Here is an 18252-nt window from a genome sequence, read left to right on the forward strand (position 1 = left end):
AGGATGTTTTGTGTCTGGTATAGCTAGTATGGTGTCCTCACTAATGCGGTCTTTTATACTTTGGAAAAGTTTTTCATGTTCCGCTGTCCATTCGAACTTAGTTTCGGTTTTGTTTAAGTCGTAGAATGGTTTACAGTCTACATGCAAGTTTTTTATGTACATGCTGTAGAACCCTAAGCATCCTAGAACTCTCATTACATCACGTTTGTTTTCTGGAGATTTCAAGGCTTTGAGATCTGCTACCCTTTTCTTGACTGGTTGAATTCCTTCTTTGCCTACAATGTGGCCAAGGAACTGAACTTTTCTAAGAAAAAAACTTAGTTTTTTCGGGTTGCGCTTTTAACCCTGCTTTTCTTAATAATAAATGGTAGTTTTCAATAATTTCAAACATTTCGTTTTCAGTTTGAGCTTGCATGATAGTGTCGTCAATGTAAGTTATGGCTTGTTTTCGTTTTATTAGTGGTGCAAAATGAATAGTCATTATTCGGCTAAAGAAGTTAGGAAGACCACAAAGGCCGTAAAAACCTCTTTCAAATGTGTACTGTTTTGAACCAATTACAAAACTTACTAACTGTTTTGTCTCCTCGGTGAGGGGGACTTGATTGTAAGCTGAACACAAATCACTAGTAGTGAAGTAGTTCCCTTTGAGCTTAGTCAATAGGCTTCCTATTGGTTCTAGGGGCCATGAATATCTGCTGAGGTCAGTAATTGAATTTAGATAGCGTGCGTCAATTACGAGTTTTATGGTATTTCCTTTAGGGAGGATTATTATCGGGTTAATGAACTCGGAACCCATTTTGTTTTCGTTTCCCATTTCACGGATAATACCTGTTTTGCACAACTGATCAAAAAGAATTTCTAGTTTTTCTTGATAATGAGGGGGTACTTTGGATGGTCTTTGTTTTGACAACGTGATGTTGGGCAATAGTTTTACGTTGAATTTTTGTTTAATTTTTCCAACATCATATTTATGTTGTGAGTATACGTCTTTGTTATGAACTAGTGTTTCCAATAACTGTAACAGTTTTTGGTCAGAGATGTCTGATTGGCTAAAATCAAATTTTTTAAGGAAAGTTTGGTCTGTATCTGAAAATCGGCCAATTATTTCTGGTTTAACCTCAATGGGTCGCAAACTATCCTCTCTTTCACTGTGGGGTTTTAAATTTTTTAGATCGTCACTGAAATCAGTTTCTAATTCGTAATTGTCAGTAAAGTCTTGTTCACGCTTACGTTTTTCAGTTTTTTTCTGTTTATTAGTTTTGTGATTTGAAATAGTTTTTTCGGAGTTAGGTTTTATTATTGGAGAAACACAATTTTCACTTACATGAAAAACTTGATTCCAATCGGTCTCACTAGTCAAAAGATGGTCTATAAAAGCAAGATTGTCCACAACTGCAAAGTTTTTCTTTGGCTCAATCTGAATGTCCTCTAAGGTGTGACCTATTGGGCCTTTAGCTATGACAACCTTATTAATTTGCGGATTGTTTAACATTATAGGTAACTCCTTTTCCTTTTGGAAACATCTTACATTATAGGTATAAATACCTTTTTTCTGTAACTCTGATCCAATAATAAAGGATGTTCCTTTTCGGAAAAATTTGTTAGTGGGCTTTATGGTGATGACACGAGTTGTTTGGGGAGCTAGATGAAGTTGGATGTCCATAAAAACCGTTTTGTAGAGACTAACATAGGGGTAACTTTTAGTTTGATATCTGCTAAGTGAAATGAAAATGCCGGGATAAATTTTTAGTTCAATTTTTGGTGTTGAAATATCAATTGATTTTGTAGAGCTATCAAGAAAGTCCATTCCCAAAATGTTTGGCTTACATCCGTCTTTGGCTGAAACCCATGTTTTTATTTTCACGTTGTATTTTCCTTCTATGTCGAATGATGAATTGAAAGTAATATATCCCAAGAGCTTTAGTTTTTCTCCGTTAACGGCTACAGTGTTAGTTTTTATTTTGACAAGATCTAATTTTTGTGTTTTGCATATTTCACTGTATGTATAGTAGTTAATAATAGAACTGGTTGCACCTGTATCAAGAAGGAACTGGGTTTCTAGACCGTTATTTTTATTCTTGTCTCCGACGGGTTGGTATAAGTTAATATAAATATGTTTGTTGATGATTTTATTAGTGTTATTAGTTTCAGAGGGTGACGGAGACTGGTCTAGTTTAAATTAGCATGATTGTTTTCATCATCGCTGAAATAGGAACTAGAGCTATTGTTCATGAAGTGCACTTTAGGACTTCGCTCTCGGCTATTATCGCGTGAGTTATAGCCACTGTTAGGTCTGTTACCTTGTCTATTTGAATCATTGCTTCGTTCGTTTGAATAATTTCTGTATCTCTGCTCACTGTTTGGTCTATCTCTGCTACTATTTCTATCAGACCTGTATGAATCTCTCTGATTTTGTCTATCTCGAGAGTCGTAACTACCTGACCGATGTCGGTTTGATGAAGTGTAATTGGATGGATGAGGAGAGTTATTCCTATAATTAGGAGTGTGTTGTCTGTTGTTTTCACTTGGATAATTATCTCTTCTTCGATCGTTATTGTTCGGGTAATGACTTTGCTGTCCTGGTGATCTACTTCGGTTTTGACGATAATTATCTGTAAACTTATCTCTGGTTTGCGGAGGCTGTTTGTTTTGTTCTTTATTTTCTTTGCGTTTGTATCAGTATGCAATTGTGTGACCAGACTTTCGACAATATTTGCAAAATCTGGTTTGATTTTGGTTCATTCGGGGGTTGTTGTTATTATATGTTGCGTTGATTTTGTGGTCTTTCATTAAACTTGTTAGTTCCCTGATCTGATTTTTTAGACCTTCAATTTCTAATTTGTTATCCATGCTGTTGGATGATGTACCAGTAAATTCACTGCTCACTGCAAAACTCAAATCTTTAGTCGATACATGATCTCTAAGTTGTTGCCAAGTGGCACTTACATTTTCGATTAGAAATTGATGTGCTTTCTGTTTTAGAGCGGGTGGTGTTAGTCCTCTAACAAAATATTCCATACTTTTTCCCTCTCTGAAAACTTCATTGAAATCGGGATCCGGCCAACCTTTTCCTATTGCTTTTCCTGTTGGTTAATCTGTGTATGTAACTTTTGATTAGCTCTTCTGGTTGTCTCCTTAAGTTTTCTACTTCAATCCGTTTTCTGTACTTATCCTTTTCATCTGTAAACCTGGCTATGAATTGCGTTCGGATGTCATTCCACGCTAATGCTGGATTCAATGATTCAAACCACTGCGCGGCGGGTCCTCGCAAAACCGAACCGAAAAGTGCTCTCTGCCTAGCATCATAAACTGCGGCTTGGTCAGGGTCAGCTGCTGGTCTAGTTCCGAGAGAGAATTGTATTTTTCTTATTATAAGGTTGATAAAGTATTGTGCGTCCTCTGATGGGTCTAAACCGGTAAATTTTTCAAGTGCTATGTCGGGATATGTTACTACGTTTGCCATTTTTGATTAAAGTTAAGACCGTAAATTTTGTTTTAAAATTTTGTTAGTGTAATAATTTTTTTTTGTGGTTTATGTGTATTGGGTTATATTGTTATAGCTGAATTAGAACGCGCTATTTTCTATGAGAAATCAGGCTTTGTTACCTATATATGTTCGACTATCCCCGTCTTCGGCCTATGCGTTGGTTCAAAAGAGAACCCGCAGCCTCACCCACTCAGGCCCCAGCTAAACTTACTAACAAAATTGGGACCTCTAGCCTATAGGACTAGAGAACTGCATTGAGTGGATCGCATCATAATGTTCGGTGTGCAATGAACAATGCGTGAGGACAATTATCGAACTTGTGACTTACTTAGAAAGCCTGAAGACCTAAAAATTTGAAGTGCTAACAGTACAAGGTGAAAAAAAATTGTAGCTCGTTTTAATTCAGCTAACTAGTAAAAGTTTTCTATATATATAAATATATATATATATATATATATATATATATATATTTGTTAATTAATTATAAATTAATTTATTAATTAGAATTCAGAAGTGTTTTGGTTAATATTTGTAATATCTATTGTGTTGTTTGAGGGTATTTCAATATTACTATTTGGAATCTTTAGTAAGTTTAGTATATTGAAGAATTCAGGGTTATTCCAAATGTACGTGATAAAAAAATTCGCAAAGGAAGTTGGCTCAAATTTGTAGAAAATTGCTAGGAAAGTGCTATTGTTTGTTATGAATCGTGTCACTTTGCCCGTTTTATTATTTGTTGTAACTGTGATATTCAGATGTTCGACGATTATGGTTTGCACATTGTCCATTATTTCATTTGTTAAAACCTAAGTTATCAAAAGATGAGAGGTGCTAGAATAGTAAACTTAAAATGAAAAAGCGACAAGGTTTATAAATCTAGAAGAGAGTTAACAATATCTAAGTTTGGTTAGAATCGATTAAAACAACTAACTTCTCTATTAGAAATATCCCACCTGGGTAAAAATAGTGTTAACAGAGTAAAGAAACTTTTGCCTGATTGGGTTGGACTGATAATTTATTCTTTTCGTTTCTGCTAGCAGTTGATTTCAATAAAAGCGGTGCAATTACGGTATACGCGCGTGCTATTTGTTAAAACCGAATTATCAGATAATTAAAAACAAAATATCAGGCGTGATTCTTTCCTCTGGTCGCACCAGTTATCATAATCGGGGCTGTATCCAGAATATATCCGAATTGTCCACAACCTCGAAAATGATAAAGTAAACCAATCGCTGTGTTATCGCTCTTGGTTTACCGATTAGTGCGTATAAGTCTCAGTTAAATTACTAATGTGGTTAAATAAGTTATTAATTCACCAAGTTATGTATACAGTTAGAAAACCCGTTCCAATCTAATAATATTTAAAATATAAAGCTATAATATTGAACATCTATAAAAGGCTCTTCGTTCTCAAATCAGCGGGGATAGCTGGAACTTATGAGCTATACTAAGTTTGGCTTACCAGTTTAGTTTCAGGACGGTCGGATTAGATTTTAGAAAAAAAAAAAACTAAAGTTTAGTCTGAGAGTTTGTTTGTGAGGAGAATGTGCGGAAGTAAGTAGAGTTTTACAAGTCAAAAATTTGGCTATTTTTTAACAGTTTTTCTGCCAACTGATTTTCAGGATTCTCGGTGTGTTCTGTTTTTTCAATTCAGAGATTTCTCTCTCTCCACTTCGTTTCGAGAGAGAACCATCTGCGCCACGTCAGATGGTTAAAGACATCTGACGTTGCGGGATGAAAATAACACACCATTTGGTGATTCAGTATTTATTCACCAAGTTTGCTGTTTGTTTTAAGTGGCAGTTGGTTCTCCAGTAGCTGCTTCTTTTATGTTTGTGGTAGAAAGTACCATATGGTGCAAGAACCACGGAGCCAAAGTTTTCAAGTGTGACTCAACTCTAACTCAACTTTTTGTGACCTTGGAAGGTTTTAAAAGTGAACTAGAAAGGTGTTTCTACGGTTACAGTATGAACAAAAAGATAGCCTCCAAAGCAAAAAACTCAGTGGAGTATCAAATGATGTATTAGATTGATGAGATATGCCAATATTAAGAAACCGAGTTCAGACGAACAGCAACAACAAACAGAAACAAAAAACAATAATTACATCAAAAATTTATGTCGGTTTTGAAAAACAAAACTTAATAACAAAGTCAAAATAGCGATTCACCAATAAAGGTATGGGACTAGTGCATAATAAACAGCAAAACAGCAAATTTGGAAAATTCACTTTTTTAAGAAACAATTAATTTCAAAGTAATGAAAACCATTAGAAATCAACTAAAATAGCCCACAGGTTTACGATTACCAGTGTTTCTAAAAATGGGAATTAATAACCTCCGGTATTCAATTTTTATGCGGTTTTAGACAGAACAAAAATAGACAACAAACAAAAAATCAGTTAATAAAACGATGCCAGAAAAAATCTTTGCCAGAAAACGCTTTTGAAGCTGTAAAACCGTACTTTGGCCCTCAAAAGTAGATCGATTGCACCTTCCGTGAACACCAAAAATGTACTATGTGACCTCTAAATAATAAAATTAGGTAACAAGTAGAAAAAAAGAAAAGGTCAAAATTAGGTAATACTTTTTTGTTTCGAAAAAAAATTTATTTCCAAAGACATAAAAGCCATTAAATACAAAATGAAGAATTTAAATAGGTTCTTTTATCCGTCCAAAAGAAGCCCTTGAGACCTGCAATTAATTAGAAGGTATCTTACTTCTGCAAAAAGAACGTAAAATTTGACAAAAATCAAATATTAATTTTTTTTGTGAAAAACCCGTGCCGAAACCAGTAAAGTCATAACAAAATCTTTAAAAATATTAGATTTTGTGACACCAATACCTTTGACACCTTCCCCTGACAAAGATACTGTCGAACTTGGCTTGTAATTAACGAGACTAAGTAACAACCAGATAAATAAAGGAAAAAAATTGCGAAGTTAAAAAGAGTTTTCAATTGTTAAACAATTAACAACAATTATTAAACAATTGTTTTCAAAGTCATGAAAGCCATCAGCTAATCACTAATATCAGACCATCGACCTATCTATTCGTCCATGAAAAGCTATTTTTCATTTTAATGCGACAAAAAAGTACAAACGACAGTTAAAGATAAAATAAAAAATTTAAATTAAATTCTTTGGGGGAGTATTTCCAAAATCTTTAAAACCAGAGTCTACATCCTTAAAAATTGTACTATTATCGATTGCGCTTTATTTTGAACGCCAATAATGTGACATATGAACAGTCAATAACGTTATAATAAGACAAAACTAGAAAACATGAAAAATGGGCAAAACCTGAAAAGAAAAAGTGTGAAAACTCTTAGTATCAAAGCCAGATAACTTAAGGTGTAAAACCGCATTGAACCTTAAATTTGAATTCAGTAGAATAAAGAAGCGTTCCTTCATTGCTGACACTAAGATACAAGTTGATCAAATTAAGAGAAAAATGGAGACCAAGTTCAATAAGCCATTATTTATTTAAAAATAAAGTATTTTTAAAAGTCAAAACAACCATAAGTTTTCAAGTAAAAAACTAGACAAAAAATTTGAAGCTAATTAGGAAGCAAATCGGACCTATCACTAGTGACCGTTGGTTTGAAATGTTCTGTTATTTAATTAAAATATAAAAAAGATCGAATTATTTTAATAAAAAAGATCGACTGATCACAATCCGAACTTTTTTTGGGTTGTAGCAGTCCTAGAATGGTCCGAAAACTAGCTCTTCTAAGTTTGTTTGTTCATAGATATGATATAGATATATATATATATATATATATATATATATATATGTATATTCTATGTTATAGATATAGATATTTTGTTAGTTAAAAAATCAAAAACAGATGCTTCGTTTTTGATAATAAACGAGTAAAGTCAGCAAAAGACGGCAAAGTTTTAATTACGGAGCACTCGCAACGGAAGTTGAAGTAAAAATAGCCTCGTTTGCAGTCTACAGAGATTGTGTTAGCGGTGTTCGTGTGTGTACTCACTGCAAAAATAGTCAATGTGGACTAAAAGAACTTTTTTCGTGCTGTTTTTGATAATAAAATGATGTTTTTGATGACTTTTGAAATATTTAGCCAGAACTTTTGACAAAAAAATAGCCCTCAAAAACTTTATGTCTGTAAAATAATGTGACTAATTCCGGAAAATGAGACTAAATCAAAAGAATTCACTCTACTTTCTCAAAAGTTTAAACCTCAATAACTCCCTGTAAAAAAATTTATAAAAAAAATCATTTTCGTTCCATTTTCTACGCAGTACAAGTTTTCTAGAGATACCAGTTTCAACTCTCTCAGATGAATATATCGATGGGCCAAAACTGTCTGAACAAAAAATTCGTAGCAGGACAGGTCCCGACGTACAATTCAAAGAATTTTCATTGACTAAACAAAAAACTAGACCTATGACGGACTATGAAAGAAATTGGAAATCCTTTTCTCAAAAAATCAGATAAATAACCAAAAAAAACAGAAAATCAATTTCAAAATGCCGCATGTGAACAAAACGCCACTAACGAGAAAAGGGAAATTGGTGCAAACAAAATAATAGGCCTAATTTGATCTATGAATTGATTGGGAAAACCATTCAGAAAAAAAATCCGATCCAAAAAATCAAAAAACAGCAACTATTGAAGTGAAATTATCGCATGTGAACAAAAACCACTAGCGAGAAAGCGAATTTTTGTTCAAACACTGCTTTGTCACTCTACCTTAAAATTAGAGCAAAAAATCACGCCGCAAAACCACTCGCTGTTTTGCTCCACTTCCTGTTTCGGCGTGACCAAAACAATTACACCAATTTGACTTCAAAGATCATGAAAATGTGTATAGAGATCTTAAATAAAACATAGCAGGACAGGTCCTGACGTACTATTCAAAAAATTTTCTTTGACTAAACAAAAACTAGACCTAGATCGGACTATGAATGAATTGGGAAAACCAATTCAAAAAAATTCAATTAAAAAAATGGAAAAAAGTTAGAAGAAAATCAATGACAAAATGCTAAATTCGAACAAAAAAACACTATTGAGAATTGGACATTAGTTCAAACAATAAAACAAGGCCTAAAATGAACTATGAATGGATTGGGAAAACCATTCAGAAAAAAAATCCGATCGAAAAAAAGAAAAAACAGCAAAAATCACAGTGAAATTGTCGCATGTGAACAAAAAACCACTAGCGAGAAAGCGAATTCTTGTTCAAACAACGTTTTCTCAATTTACTTTAAAACTAGAGCAAAAAATCACGCCGTAAAACCGCTGGCTTTTTTGCTCCACTTGCTGTTTCGACGTGACCAAAATCATTACTCCAATTTGACTTCAAAGATCATGAAAATGTGTGTAGAGATCTTTTGTGAAAATGTGTGTAGAGTCAATAAAAATTCAAAAAATTTTTATTGACTAAGCAAAAACTAGACCTAGATCGGACTATGAATGAATTGGGAAAAACAATTCTAGAAAATTCAAATAAATAACTGAAAAAAGTAGAAAATCAATGTCAAATTGCTGCTTGCGAACAAAAATACACTAGCGAAAAATGGACATTTGGTTCAAACAAAAAACTAGGCCTAAAATGAACTATAAATGGATTAAGAAAACCATTTAGAAAAAAATCCCATCCAAAAAATCGAAAAACCACGAAAAAATCACAATGAATTGGCGGCATGTGAACAAAAAACCACTAGCGAGAAAGCGAATTTTTGTCCAAATACAGTTTTCTCACTCTGTTTTAAAATTAGAGCTAAAAAATTCACACCGAAAAACCAATCGCATTTGTGCTCCATTTCCTGTTTCGGCGTGACCAAAATCACTACTCCAATTTGACTTCAAAAATCATGAAAATGTGTGAACAGATCTTAAAAAAAACAGCGCCCCAATACAATTCAAATTCTTTGAATTGTAAAAAACCCATTTGAGCATATAGTTCCTCCCCGCTCTAGAGGGGTCGGAACAATTACTCGATTGTGAGGAAGAATTCAGTATATCGGCTCGACTATGAAAATTGGGTCTAAGTTTTCAATTTGAACGTTTCAGCTCAGTTCCGAACTAGTCCAATTAGGCGACAGCTTTCCCTCAAAACTATCCATAGAAAGAATGCGCATCACTCACGTTGGGGACAACTTCCCTGGTCTTCAATCCAGAGTTAGAGAGCAAGACTCTCTCGTGAACAGACTCCTCGTTACGAATCCTAACTATCTCGTGTCGGCAGTCGGTATATACTTGGACTTAGGGGATGTGGATTACTTGAGGGTGAATTCTCACGATATGAAAGATGCTCAGATTATGTTCACAGGCAAGAGAATTTTTCAACTTCACCTTGTTAAAATCACATACTTCGCATTTATATAGCAAAAAAGGAACAGTGAACAGAAAGTAACCACGTAAATAAAAGATATAGTCAGTCGAAAATGGAAGATTAGTGCAACCGGAAATAATTATAGTCAGGCTATAACACCTGTCTACATAACAACCCGAATCAAAATGAGCAATGAAACCTAAACATCTTCTTAGAAACAATTTGTTGAATACGTTATCAGTTGAGAATCCATAATCACAGGCCAAAACATATCTTGATAACGGTGGAATACGGGTGGACACTTCGGCTCGGGTTGATAACTTTCGCATTATTTTTTAATTGAAAATCTTCGGGTTTTAAATTAACTTGGATCACTGTTTTTCATAAGGCATAATTATACGCAAGATTCTCATTGTATTTGTTTATTTTTATATCATTAATTTGTTTTTAAGTGGAGCTCTACTTGCTCAATGACCGCACCCTGGATGCCAGTTGGTCGCATGACGTCATATTCCACCTGTCCAGTGGAGTGTACTCCTTCTGGTACTCTACTCTGGAGGTGTTCGTCTACTATGACGTCAACGCCTCAGTCCTCATCTACCCAGACTTCAAAGATAACATTGTGAGTTTCACTCTTGTCCAATCCTAGTCCCTTATATCTCTTGTAAGAATCTGACGCCCATCTTGGAAGCGTCTTGCATATGCGACGGCAATATCTTGCAAGATTCTTGCATGATTCTGCAAGACAGTGAGTATTCTTAACAAGACTTGTAATACTCTTGCTAGATCTTAACCGTCGGTAGACGAATAGGTACCCCACAGAAGTAGAATTCTGTGAACAATTTTTTTGGGGGGCATTAACTATGGAAACAACTCTGGTGGAACTTTATATACACATATATATATATATATATATATATATATATGTGTATATATATATATATATATATATATATATATATATATATATATATATATATATATATATATATATATATATATCTGATGTTCTTTCTCACATGAACTTTTGCATTGTATGTGTTAACAAAAGCGAATAGCTAATCCCGCCTCTCGCATTAACTTACTGGATCCCGTCTGATACAAAAGTACGCATAGATTGCTCACTTGTCAATGATATTAAGAACTTTTTTCTTGGATTAAAATAAGATCCGAAAATCAAACTGAAAGACGCTGTTAAAAATGTGTGTTTCTGATCAGATGTGATGCCAAATTTTCAATATAGCAAATTTCAGAACTGCCTCCTACCCACTTTCATTAGATTGAGTGACACAAACTCTCATTTTTTGCTCTGAATATGGCTTGCATAATCTAATGGGAGAGAGATGTAACTACAGTATTTTTTTTTGAAAAAATTTATTAAAGCTTAGGCTAAATTGTCATGAAATTATGTCCCAATTTGCAATTTTTTGCATTTCTTTTTAGATATTATGATTCTAGACATTTTAAAGGAAATAACACATAGATAAATCTTGGATACCAACAAATAATCCAAAATTTGTCTCAAATCAACCAAAAAAAAAACATTTTTTTTACAAGTATGGTCAATTTTTATTCAAAATCGACCTGAAAAGCTGCCTAATATTGTTCAAAACTTTTTCATAAAAAGAAATCTTTTCTCTTCGTAGTAAAATTCTGGATGCAGCTTTATTAGGCAGCTTTTCAGGTTGATTTTGAATAAAAATTGACCATACTTGTAAAAAAAAATGTTAGACTGGGATGCCCTCAAAAAAGTCAAAAAGTGTCTGAGCAAACAAAAGTGGGGCTAGCATAATTTTCTCACTTTTTTCCGAAAAATGTGGAAACAAATTTTGCCAACAAAGAAAAGAAGTTGAGCTGAATTTTTTTTCAGGGAATGTTTGTCAACGATTCACATGATCTTCTCTCCCTTGAGAAATCTTTCCCATATCCAACAACCCCGGATAAATTGTGGAACAACGTCGATCAAATTTTGGCATGGCGAATTGCGCTGTATATCAGTCCATACACTGGCTACAATAAGTTGCTTTTGGCACTTTATGTACCAGATGCTCCGGATTATTTGAGCTACGAGGATATTCAAGTGATTCCTGGTCGAAACATATTTCTGAAGCTGCAAACTGGAGGGGATGCATTAGTAGTTCATCATGGTTCATTCGGAAGCAGTGTAAGTTAAACTTTAAAAACGTTTTTATAAATTTCTAAAAACATTTTGAAAAATCGGATCATTTTAAATTTCATGTCCATCGAATTTTATTGTTCGTAATGTCATTTGAAGTATCATGATGTTTTGGAATCTACAGATTTTGTAGTTTGTAGCATGCCATGCTTTAATTGCGCTTTTTTGTCTTTTTATTTGTTAATCTTAATTTCCCTAGCGATCAAAAAATTGCAAGGATTGCAATAATTACAAGAAATCCTTGCAAGGATTTTTCAAGAATTCTTGTAAGATAATGCATAGTTCTTCCGACTATCTTGCAAGATTCTTGCAAGAATTGAATTCTTCTCGCAAGAATCGTGCGAAATTTTGTATTCTTCTTGCAAGAATCTTGCAATATTTTAAACTCCTTTTTAACTGTCTGGTTGGATGACGATGGCACACAAGCAAAAAATGTCAATGTTATTATCAATGTAATTTGATAATATTGTGTAAGAAAAATTGGTCAAGTCATGTTATAAACTGAACTTTTTGAGCTATTTCCAGTATGATTTGGGTTGTCTTTCCCTCCTACCGCTTAATTCCGGGCTTGAGACCGGCAGTGGCGGAGTAAAAAATAAAACTATAGGAATACTGGTAACATAGAGTGAAAATCATCCCAAACAGCCATTCAAAAAACAAATCTAACATAAAACAAGATCATGACTCAAGTCATGTCAAAAAATGACCTTTTGAGCATTTCAGTATGATTTGCGTTGATTCTATAAATATTGGGTTCGTATAAATAAAAATTCGTGTGGAAAAATTAATAGAGAGAAATTTGAAGTAATTCTGACGTTTATTGAGTAATTTGAAGTTGAATAAGAAGTAATTTGAAGTTGAATAAGAAGAACACATTTTTTCAATTGTTGAAAAAATGTATTTGAATTCAAAATCTTGCGAAAAAAGTTGCAAGGTTCTTGCATGATTTCACATTTGAAAAATTATCTAGAAAAAAGTCAATTAGAGTCGCTTCTACTGATCAAAATTCTGGTAACAATCAATTCATTTGTTTTTCAGATAGTTTTAGTCTACAAAAATACTCAAGTAAACCTTCCAGAATTTAAAAATTTGCAAGATTCTTGAAAACTTTTGAAACCGGGCTAAAAATTTTATTGATTTCGGTTTTGATAAACAAAAATGTGCTTCAAATATGTTTTCTAAAACAGTTCACACTGATTTGAGTTTTTGCTTGGATTGATATCTTGCAAGTTTCTTTCAAGTTTTGAATCAACCTGCAAGATTCTTGCAAGATTTGAATCCGCTCATCACTAGGTTTGTTTCAGGATCTGAAGAATGTGTGGGCAGTGTCGAATTTGGGTAAGTTTATGGGCCGTTATATGTATTTTCCACTCAATATACTCTGAAGTGCAATTAGGACTACGGAAATTATCTAGTATTGTTTGCTAACTGCGACAAAAGTATACACAATTGCAATGGCATTCCATAAGTGATCATTTTTTCAAATATTTACAACGAGCCACCGCACCCACCTTTGATTTATTGTGGAATTTAGCGGCGTCTTGCTTTTCTTCTATCATTCAACCACGGTTTTAATCCTTCATATAATTGATTCTATTAACATATGCCTTATAATCAATCTTAAAAGTACCAATTAACCGACTGCAATTTTTGGAGGTGAATTGTTAGAGGGATGAAAAGATATTGTGTTAAGAGATGCAGGCTCGGATTTGACTAAGAGAACATTTCAGCGCGGAACCGGCGTACTGCAGTTGTAGAATAACAATTCAGTTCTGAAACATGGCATATCAAGGGTATTTAAGGTTTCTCTGAGCTCAGTTTTTTTTAATTTAGTTGATATTATGGCAGATGAGTTGGCGCATGCTAAATTCATGCTTTACAGTCTGAAACATCTGTATAGTCTGTGGTTGTAACTTCCTACTCAAATTGAAAGCTGCAACAGGTGCGCACGCAGAAATTCTAAGCGGATAAAAAAAACAAAGTAGGCTGGAGTTAAACTGACATATTATTTTCCATGCCTTGAATTTCACTTTCGAAAAATTAGTATGTCTTTATGTTTATTCATACTTGAGCTGTTCTGTCTCAACCTCAGGGCTGGTAAGAATTGAGGTTACAAGAAGTAGATAAAATATGAAATTTTAGTAAAAAAAAAGACAAAGACATTGCCTAATTGCCGATTAGTTAATGCCCTCCTAACATGTATTAAGATTGGTTTTGAGGACCTCGAGAAGTAAAACGAAGCAAATGACCTGTATTGTTTGAAAGGCGCTCTGGCTCATATTATTTTTTAAATTTAGCAACGTCTTGTATAAGTGTTTTCTTAGTAACAGCCTTATATTATAATAATAAACATAAGTTAAAGCATCTGTGAGCAATTTTTTTTAACCATGAGTTGCATTAATATCATGTCAGGAAAACAATTCGATTCAATTTATTGAATTTGTTCCCGAATCGGAAATTTTTCAAAACATTATATCATAAATGCGCTGAATTGCAAAGATTTATTAAGAAGAAAAGTTAGCACAAAAATCGGATATTTCATTTCTCCGAAAAGATTTCGAAAACGTTGAAAATTTATACCAAATAAATGGAAACTGAGTGTTCCATACACAGTTTCAATTTTTTTCAGCGCTTCCAACTTCATGTTCATTAGTTGAGTTTTTTTAAATTTGCATACTCGCTGTACCGCAATTCTTATATTTTTCCACCCAATTTTCTGTCCAGCATCCCTGTAATTAGTAGAATGACAGACTTTTTTAATTGCCTCACAAGGCCATTGACTAAACAAAACTTCTACTGTTTTGTAGAAAAAAACTACGAACCAAACCGAATATGTGTAAAAATCTGAAAGACGCGCTGATATAGAAAGCAAGAGCACAGAGATAAGAGCACAAAAATTGCGGAATTATTTTCAAGAAAAGGGAATAAACGTGTAGACATTTCAAAAGATGAGCTTAAGAAAGCCAAAATTTTTCAAGATGCCAATATGAGCTAAGTTTTTTTAGAAAAAGTAGAAACATCATTACGTCGCCAATCCTACAAATTAAGCGGTGTCCGCGTTAGTGGACACAAATAACGACATTTTGTCACCCATTGTTGCCTAGGAGAAAAATTTTTCGATTGTGGACAGCAGTGACACGAAAAGTACGGACAATCCTTACAAAATTCTGTCAGTGGTATCTTAAAGTCACATTTTACTGTCATAAATGTTTGCAATTCGTTAGCAGGGTATCGTCATCACTGAATTTTAACGTTTAATTTATAATCAAAATTTCGACGGAGTAATATTATAATAACCCCTGCTTCATTTTGATAAGAGGAACTAATTATGACCCACTTTTTCTCCTTTAATCAGTTTCAGAAGCCTTGACGGATTAAAAGAATAATTTTTCCTCACTTTAAGTTCAACCCACTTAAAATTATGTTTTAAACCCTTAAATTGTGCTCAAAATTTTGGCGGATTATAAAAATTACCTCTCATTGCATTTTTGGTGAGAAGAACCAATTATATCCCCCTTAGTCTCCTTTAATAAGTTTTGTAAGTCTTGCGCGGAACTTAGTTACCTTAGAGCAAATTTTAGTGGCCCAAATTACCGAAAATTAGTGACAAAAGTCTGCACGCCTTTCTCGCGTGTCATCAAAATTATCAATCGCGGACATCAGTTGCCAATAATTCCAATTTTGAGTAAACTTGCAATTTATAACCTCACTGTCACTGTTTTCCACAAAAACCTATAACGTCTAAACTTATAACATGGAGGAGTAGACAATGCTGACGTTAGCAAGCAAATTTGTTTGCTCAAATTGTTGGATTGTCGACGTAATGATCGGAGGACATATATCTTTCATTTTCTTAAGACAATTGTTGATATGTATAGAATTTTTCAAACCATTTCTCTGAAAAAGCACTCTGTTTTTTCACGAGAAAATTTAATTTGTAGCTCAATTTTGGGTAAATAAGGTGCAGAAAACCCAATTAAATTATGTGGCAAATGCATTGGAGATTCGGATAATGCACAAAAATTTTTCCGCTTTGCCACATTCAGCGCAATTTGTTATTTTTTGCAAACTTGGGTAGGGAGAAGAGTAACCAAAACTCTTTCTCACGAGCTTCTTTGTATTGTTTCAAAATTTTAACAAAGATAATATCGAGATCTGACACTAAAGCAGTATAAAAATTGCAGGAGCCTTCAAGAACGAAACAAAAGGTGATGACCAGATTGAGGTATTAATTCACGTGAGGGTAACAGAACAACAAACAGCAACAGACTCTGGGCCAAATTTGGAGGACCCGGCCATGGCCTTGTGCTATGTGGACTACGTCTCCAAATATGTTGTGGAATGTGCCAGAAGCGAGTTCGATATTGCAAAAGTAGACCAATTCAAAAAGCCTGATAAGTTCAACAAGGTGATGTTTCTGTGTATGTCCGTCCACAATATATATGCACCGTATTGCAAATAGTGTGAAATACAGCCACAAAAATGTGAAAAAGGCTACAAGAGTACAAGGGTTCGAGCCCCGCAGTCGTCTGCTTCTTTTTCTTAAGAGACCTTAATAGAAAAAATCAAGATGAAAATGTGAAAAAGTCCTCAGCTAAATGAGGCTCAATCCTTTTCGTTTTTTCTTACAATTTACCACGACCCACATTTTTTAACTCCAAGAAAGTTTGAAATAAAGTGGGTGCAAGAAATGTGTCGCTCTCAAAGAGGTTAATGCTGCTTCAATGCTCATTTTTCAGCTAAAATTAATTTTGGAAGAAGCAAAATTAAAAACAACAGTAACAGTTGGAATTCGCAAGGGCGGAAACAGAAGTTTGTGCTTATCATTTTATTCCTGTCAATAAATTGTTATTACTTTCAGAAAGTAAGATGTTTCATTAAGACAGCCCAAAATAAAATTGCCCAGAGATAGAAAAAATATACCTGACCAAATGAAACACCCATTTCTCTTAGATTCCGAAGATCAATCAAATAATGAGAAATATGAAACAAGCAGTTGATACTTATATGTTGCTCAGTACCAATCGATAAACTCAATTTAAAAAATGATCTTTTTCTTTTTGAAAAGAGAAAAAATTTTAGAGTGGATTTTTGTGCACAGAAAGTTATAATGTTCTTTGTGTTTGATGCTTCTTCAATTCTCATATGAATTATTGGAGCTATGTTTTTATAGCTTTATTCATTTGTAAGAGTAGTCTGAATTGTACGTTTAGTGCAAAGTATAAACAGAGTAAAAAAACTGATAAATTCTATTGAACTAAACCCGTGTTGATTCATGAGAACTAAAGTTTTTTTGTTAGCACTTTCGCATTATGAATCCTTGACTTTGTCTTTTCCTGAGACCCTATGAGCTTCATACACTACAAGTGAACAGTATTTGAACAACTTACTTGCAGCCCAAAATCGAGGCTGTATTTCCCAGACATCAGAAAAAGCTAAAACCAAAACTAAAATCCCGGATAGGCCAAGATATAAAACTAATCGCAAAAACACTTAACATCACAGAAACACTTTACCAAAACACAAAAAAAAAATGTAGCACATGTTCGAATGTCCACGTGAGGACACAAAATGGAGGGAAAATTATTTTTTCTCAGAATTTTACCAGAGGTGCGAAAAATTTGGTGTCTCATAATCCTTATTGATAGAAGATACCACAAAAATATTTTGGAAAAAAATTGAAATGTATTCTTAGAATTCCAACTGGAATAGATTTTTGTGGGTTGCTATGTCGACAATTTTCCAATGCATATCCGGTCACTGAAAATGAGACTCTGGGATTGTTTAATCTAATGTTTGCAAATACAATTTTTTGTTTTGCTTGTGTGCTTTTTATGACCACCGACTAATTTTGACTACGTTTTTTTTCCATTGATGGCATAAAAGGAAGTTGCAGCTTTTAAACTTTGTGATAAGAAGAACATCCTGGGAATTAGATATTAGCCCACATTTAATTGAGAAAAACGCAATGAGAATCAGTCCACGCAATTATTTCTGCAGTACACAGTTTTTCATTTTTAAAAGCGCCAAGGCAGACTTCTTTCACGATTTATTCAGTCTCTATAAAGCATAAGTCGAATAATTGTTCCGACCCCTCTTGAGGGGGACGAACAACTATAAACTCAGCTGGGTTATTTTTGTTCAAACAATTTTGACCTATCGATATATTCACCGTAGAGAGTTGTGAGTGGTATCATTAAAAAGCCAGTCCAGCGTCGAATATAGACTTTATAAGATTTTTTCGAATTTCGTTTTCTTGACCACTTATCATTGTCAACAGTTTTGTG

Source organism: Convolutriloba macropyga, chromosome 9, assembly GCF_964194025.1.
Source record: "Convolutriloba macropyga chromosome 9, txConMacr16.3, whole genome shotgun sequence".
Classification (NCBI taxonomy): Eukaryota; Metazoa; Xenacoelomorpha; order Acoela; family Convolutidae; genus Convolutriloba; species Convolutriloba macropyga.